This window comes from Macaca nemestrina, chromosome X, assembly GCF_043159975.1.
Source record: "Macaca nemestrina isolate mMacNem1 chromosome X, mMacNem.hap1, whole genome shotgun sequence".
NCBI lineage: Eukaryota > Metazoa > Chordata > Mammalia > Primates > Cercopithecidae > Macaca > Macaca nemestrina.
In genome coordinates, this window is record NC_092145.1 from 85,570,097 (window position 1) to 85,577,510 (window position 7,414).

Here is a 7,414-nt window from a genome sequence, read left to right on the forward strand (position 1 = left end):
TTCATTGAAGGTATCACCCACTACACTTTACTTCTGGGTTTCTGGTCTTGTTTTCTGGCTGTGAAATAAAAAACCCCAGATTTGGTCAATCATTTGAGGCATAAAGCACTACATCTTGCAAGAGAGCACTGTAACTTCCTGAGGTGGTCTCCCCAGCTGGCACTACAGCTGAACCATTAGAAGGCTCTTACTGTGCCCTAAGGCCCTACCCTTCTCTTAGCCCTTTGTTTCAGTGAAACCCTTCCATGGAAGTGCCTAGGGATCTCTGACCTGAAGTGTCCTTTCCAGCTCTGTTTAAATTTTATTCATCCTTTAAAAAGTTCATCTGTGGCCGGGCGCAGTGGCTCACGCCTGTAATCCCAGCACTTTGGGAGGCTGAGGTGGACTGATCACGAGGTCAGGAGTTTGAGACCAGCCTGACCAATGTGGTGAAACCCCGTCTCTACTAAAAATACAAAAATTAGCCAGGCATGGTGGCACGCGCCTGTAGTCCCAGCTACTCAGGAGGCTGAGGCAGGAGAATGGCTTGAACAAGGGAGGTGGAGGTTGCAGTGAGCCGAGATCGCACCACTGCACTCCAGCCTGGGCAACAGAGCGAGACTCCATCTCAAAAAAAGAAAAAAAAAAACTAATTTGCCAGCTCCTGGAAAGAAAAATTCAATATCCCCTAGCTCCTTGCCTCTCTGTGTCTCCCATCTCTAAGTTCTTGATGTCAAAAGCTATGTGTGAGCCATTTCTACAGTCCCAGCATGCACTGCTTGGCACAAAAGTGTTCTGCAACACTGGGTGACAGCGTGAATAGATTCCTCTCCCAAGGTAGGCTCAAGCAGGGGCTGTGTTCAGAGAACGCAGTAGGGGTCATGGGGACTTGGACCAAGCTTAGCCCCACTCCCACCCCCAGCCTCTGAGGCCCTGGCGCCCCCCTCCCCTCCTGCCACCCTCTCAACCCTCAAACTCTATCCCATTTTCTGTTTGTCCTGTGGAATCCCCAGTGTGTCAGAGGCTGTTCTCATACCCAAGGCCTGTGGAGAGAAGGTGGCATTTATCTGAAGATGGAGAAATACATGGCAACAAGCTTCAGCACACCCCTCTTTGGCCTGGATTGAACCTCTGAATAAAATGAAGCTGATAGGGTGTTTGCCGACACGGTCCCAGCCTTGCACAAGGTCTGGTGTGGAGCAAGCCAGATTCTGGGACCCCTGGGCAACCCTTTCAGCCTGCCTTGGCATATGCCTCTGCAGCCTGGAACTTAGTGGCTAGGCCCTTTGCTGTGGGTTTTGCTGACCCCTGGAGGCCCCCCTTCCTCCTGTTTCCTCCCTGGGTACTTCACTATCCCAAGAAGGGTGGTAAAACATTAGTGAGACTTCACAATCTCTCACATTTGGATAAGATTTCCCCAGACCCCTTTGCATTCACTGATTTCACTAGACCCTGCCATCAACCTCAGGTGAGTGGTAAGGAGACCAATGTTCAGAAAGGTGATGACATTCTGAAGACAGAGCAAGAGCATGTTTGCTTGGTGGGGGAGGGCAGCAGAGATGTTTTCTCCCCATCCATCCTAGTCCCAGCGTGGTGGGGAGCACCTGGGGATCTGGACGTCAATGTAGAACCCCCAACTGGCTGCAGCTAGACCCCATTCAGGCACTCTGGTCATAAGCACTGTGTGCTACCTGCGTCCAAGCACAGCACTGTGGGACCAGGGCAAGAGCAGCCCAGGGGCACGCAGACAATAGAAGTCAGGCACTTTGGTAGGAGGAAGAGGAGAAACAAGACACATACGTAGAAGAATTCATACATAGAACTGGGGACTAGCAGATAGTGTCTGCTCATAGTCAGAGGTGTGTGACTGGGCCACCGAACCCATGGAGACAGATCTGCAGGGACCCAGGGAACCAAGCCCAAGGCTCTGCTCAGTCAGGACCATGCTCGAATTGCATTCAGCAAACACATTTCTGCCCACTCTTGCACTCAAAAACGGAGGTTCAGAGTTGGCTAGTTTAGCTCAACAAATATTGATTGAGCTCCTGCCTGTGGTGTGTTCAACTGGGGCCTGCAAGAGATGAGTAGGGCTTAGTCCTTCCCTCAAAAAGCTCATAGTCGAGTGTGGGAGACAGACAAACATAGGTTTGCCATATTCTTTGTGAAAGGCAATGTGGAGGCAGGCACAGGGTGACCTGAGAGCAAAGAGCCTGGCTGGCCCAGCTGGGAAGGGCTGGGCCTCAGAGGCACCAAACAGGTAAGGAAAGGGAGTGTAGGATGGGCCCTTTCTACATTGTCGGGTTGTCTTTGACGGTGGGGGTGTCAGTTGTTACCATTTGTTTGAAGGGCCCTTTAGTAAAATGTATTAACATTTAAAATCCACATACTTTTTGACCCAGCAATTCCAGTAGTAGGAATTTATGCTACATGTGCAAAAGCACAAAGTTGTTTGTACAAGTATCTTTATTGTTGCATTGTTTGTAGTAGCAAGAGACAGAAAGGCATTTAAATGTCCATTACTAGGGGCCTGGTTTAATAAATTATGGCACAGCCATCAGATACTTCGCTAGACAGCCTATACCCAGCATGAGGCACATCCACAGTTATTGCCGTGCAGCAGTATCAAAAAATCAAGAAGTTACAAAAGCAAGGCGTGAAACAGTGGGCAGTTATCATCATTCACGTTTCACAAAAGATACATATTCATTTGTACTAACGAATATACAGAATATCTCAGGAAAGACGATATATAAGAAACGGGCCAAAGTGAGGGACAAGAGGAGCCTCAATTCTCACTGTATGCTTTTTCCCTTTTGGAGTTTTTGTTATGTTAATTTGATTTTGTTTTTATTTTTGTTCGTTTTTTTTTTTTTGTTTTTTTTACCATGTGTATACATGACAGAAACAGAGAAAGAGGGAAGGAGGGAGAAAAAAGGGCAGAAATCTCAGGCAAAGGGCCGGAATGAACAAAGGCATGGAGGTATGAAACAGTACCGTGTGTGGTGTGGGGTGTGTGTGTGTGCGTGTGTTTGTGTTGTGCACGTGAGACCCTGAGTTGTGAAAGAAAGACCCTCCCAAGTGACATCTAGTAATGTAGTAATGAAGTGGGGAGTCTATTGTCAGGATATAAATGGAAAAACACCAGTCGGGACTTTCAGCTACAAGGTCAGGCCCCCGCCGGGGAACCAGAAATTGTGGCTCCAGCAGGTCTCCAACGGAGAAGAAGAACTGCAGTTGAGCTAGCCTCATGAAGACATGATGTGGGGGCTGGAAGGTGGCCCAGCACTGAAAGCAGGTCCACCATGATCTCAGGTATGTAAAAGAGATCTCCACATTGTATATGTGCATAATAAAAAGATTATCAGGAAACCTACCATGAAGTTAGCTAACAGTGATTCTCTCTTAGTGGTGGGATGTAGTTAATTTTAATTGTCTTTCCTTTTTGAGGGCATTTCTTAAATTCTCTTCAACAAGCAGATGATTGGGGAGAAAGAATTAAGAGACAATTAAAATGTTGCTCGAACACTGACTGAAACCTCTCAGGCCGGGATCTTCCTGAGGGAAGCCAAGCAGGCCCTTGTTGGCCACCCTGATCCTGTGTTGGAGTTGCAAAGAGGCTTTGCACCCAGGCAGTGTCGCCTAGTGGAACGACCACAGCATTTGGAGTCAGACCTGGGTCTGAAGCAGTTTTAGTGCTAATTAACTGCGAGTCTTGATCAAGCATATGCCCTCTCTCAGCTTTGGTTTGCTTATTTATAAAATGGGACCCCCAAAAAATCCCTATCCCACAGAGTGATGGGAATGAGCAAATGATAGACAAAATATACTATACCATCTTAATGGGATTGTTGTTGTTTGTTGTTGTTTTTCCTAGCTCTTTTTTCTCTGGGCTGGGGCAGTAGGAGCTTAAGGTTCAGAAGGAAAACAAACAAACAAACAAACAAACAAACAAACAAACTCCCTGGGTAGAAAGAATCCCTCCACCTCATCGTTCTGTCTTCAGCAACTTAGCAAGGCTGGCTCCGGATGCCTGGCCCCAGTCTGGAGAAAAATAGTTAGCAGGACTCCAACATTCCCTTTGGAAGCGGAGTGTTGCATGATGGTGGGGTGGGGGCGGGAGTAGGGGGAGGAAGCAAAATGTTTGCTATTTTTTTTCTGTGCAATTGACTCTGCTGGCCCAGGCACTTTGCTCACTGCTGTCTACATGCACAGATGGTGGCTTAGCCTCTTGGTGAAGGGCTTGGCTTCCTGTTGCGCGTGCCCACCCCATCCAGGCCTGCTGAGGAATGTGGGCTGGTCAAGGCTGGATGGGCTCTGTGTCTCCTGTGGCCCCTCCCAGAGCCCCAGTCTGACCCCTCCGCAGGCCTAGATGAAGGAGCTTCTGTGTCATGGGGCCCCGCCTGATTAGACATGGCTGCCACATCGACTCCTCCCTCCCAGGCTGGGCACTGGGAAAAGAAAAGCCCAAAGCTTGCCCAGAGTCCCTTCAGCTAAGAGGGTAGCTGACCTGGGATCTTATCTAGGGTTGTGAGAGTCGGAAATTCCTGCTGGTCTCTTTGTTCTCACGTGGAAAAGTCCCACAGCACCAAGTTTTTAGGCCAGAGAGGATGGGGGCTTCTATGGCCCAGTCCCCAAGGGTTGTCAGTGAAGGCTTAGGACATGTAAGTGCAAATCTCGTCCTGTGTTGGCTCTGCAGAGGTAGAGCTCGTCCATTGGCTATAGATGGGTAGTGTGAGGCAGAGGTGGTAAGGCCCATGATCACCAGAAAATTGTCAATTGGGGTTTTAAAATGCACCTTCCTCCCCTGCCATGAATGGGAGGGGTTCTTTGTACTGTTTTTTTTTTTTTTCCCTCTCTTCTCTAGGTTGAAAGAGTCACTTGACTATTTATCAGCTCTAGATCTTTAGTGAGACACTTCACCTCTCTGAGCCTCAGTTTCCTTATCAGTTGGAGGGGAATGATAACCTCACAGAACTGCTTCAAAGAGGACATGAGGGACTAGTGCCGTGGTGGTACACAGGAGGCACTCTAAAAGTGCCATTTCCTTCCTATATTTATTAAGTACTTCCTTTTGTGGAGCACTGGGAAATCCAAAAGTGAGGAAAATGGTCTCTGCCCTCAGTCTCATGGGTTATTAGCCACTAGCCCAGGATTGACCTTGAGCCCTGCTTCTGACCAGCGGAATTCTGGCCTGTTTCTGGAGTTGCTGATGCTGCCTCAGGGCCTGTTTGATGCCTGAGGCTCAGGCTTCCTTTTGCTGGTCTAGCCTTTGTAGCCTCAGCCCAGTGGCAAGAGCCCACAGTCTGATGACAGTCCTTCCTGGGCAGCCTGCCAGCCTGTTAAACACTTCCCTAAGTATCATCTCAGGGAATTTTCCCAGCAGCTCTATAAGGAAGGTGCTCTGATCACTAGTCTCAAAGATACCTGCCTTCAGGTCTGAGTTTTGCACTTCACTTGCTCTGTGACCTTGGGCAAGAGCCTGAAGCGCTCTGTGCCTCAGTTTTCTCATCTGTAAAATGGGAGTTAAATAATAGTAGCTCCCTTTGCAGGGAGCAGGTGCATAGGACAGTGCCTGGCACATATTAAGCTCTCAGCACTTGCCAACTGCCATCCTTAGGAAACTGAGGCTCAGAGGGGGAAATGACCTGTTCAGGGTCACATAGCTAGGAAGCAGCAGAGCTGGAGCTGCTAGTCCAGCCTTCTTGGCAGTAACTGTTATGCTACCCTTTGCTTCATATCCTTTGGATTTCTGGATGCTGCACCTGGAGGTCCTATGACAGGCCTCTGCCAGCTAATGAGGACTCGGTTGGATTTCCTTGTGCTGAATTCTTGACAGGACCATGGCAAGCTCCTGCTGTCATATTCTTGCAATCCGACCCACTGCTTCCCAGCCCAGCCTGGCCTCTCCCTGGACTCCTGGAACTTGGTTTATGGTCAGGCCTTGCCTCACTGCATATTTTAAATAATAAAATTAACAATGCGAATAGAACACTGTGCTACCTGGCACTTTAAAATATCAATGTAGTCAACCCTGAGATTAGCCCTATGAGGTAGGTGCTATCATCATCTGCATCTTCTACACAAGAAAACTGAAGCACAGGGAGATTAAGTGACTTGCTCAAGGCCACACAGTTATGAGTGGTAGAGCCAGCTGTGTTTTTAGTAGTGATGGAGTTTCACCATGTTGGCCAGGCTGGTCTCGAACTCCTGACCTCAGGTGATCTGCCTGCCTTGGCCTCCCAAAGTGCTGGGATCACAGGCGTGAGTCACCATGCCTGACCTGAATCCCTGCTTTTAACCATCGTGTTCTGGCTCCTCTTGTCGGCCCCATCCCACTGCAGTGAGCCCAGCTGTGCCTGACACAAAACTCCATGGGAGTGTGAACCAGATCAGATTTATTCACAGCCAAATCTTCAGTGGCTAGCACGGTGCCTGGCACACGGTAAGGGCTTAATGAAAAGTTGCCGAATGAGTAAATGAATGAAGGAAGCTGAAATAGGGTCGTGGCCACAGGGAAGAGAGATGAGACAGATTTGAGAGATAAGAGAGAACTGAACAGATTGGGAGACCAATCCAAACGGGGATATGAGGAAGTCTTGGATGACTCCCAAGATTTTGGCTTGGGTGGCTGAAGGATGAGGTCATTTACTGAGATAGGAGCCATATAGGAGAGACTGAATGCACGGGTGTGGAAAGTGGCATTGATGAATTCAGGTTAGGATGTGTCAAGGGCGAGGAGCCTTTGAAACATGCAAGGGATGTCCAGGAGGCTTTGGGATCCAAGTCTCGGAGTTTAGAAGACAGATTTGGGCCTCCTGCCCAGCCCTCTCCCAGTGCCCCTCCTCCTTCAATCATACACTAAACCGCTGGCCCAGCGGCTTTTACTCTTCCTACTGGGAAGGAAAGGAAGGAATCTTTGATGGTGGGAATGGGAGGGGGCTAGACTTTTCTAAACCAAACAAACGCATACACAGTGCCTGCTTGTTGCGTATCAGCTTGCCTGGCTCTGGGCACATGTAGGCTGGCTTCCAGGGCCGACCTCCCCCAACCACCCACAGGCCCCTGCCGCCTGCTCCCTGCCAAGGTGAGCTCTGACAGGGCGACTTGTCATCTTTTCAACACCTCATTTTTCCCTCCTTACTCACTGCCCAGGGAGAGGTCCTTCCTGTTTGCACACCTCAGGGGCTAGGCCAGGAGGAGGAACAAAAACAGCCTTCATGGTGGAGGGGGAGGGGAGGGCAAAAGGAGAGGGGTGAGAGAAGAGGAAGAGAGGGAAGAGACGGGGTGAGGAGTGGGGGAAGAAGAGAAGAAGAACCCAGCTCCTGCCTCCCCCTACCCTCCAACCCATCACACGCACCCGCACACCTCTCGCTCGCTCCCTCGCTCTCTGGGGAGGCTGATTCCCAAGTCAACCCAAGGTGGTCAGGATCCGAGC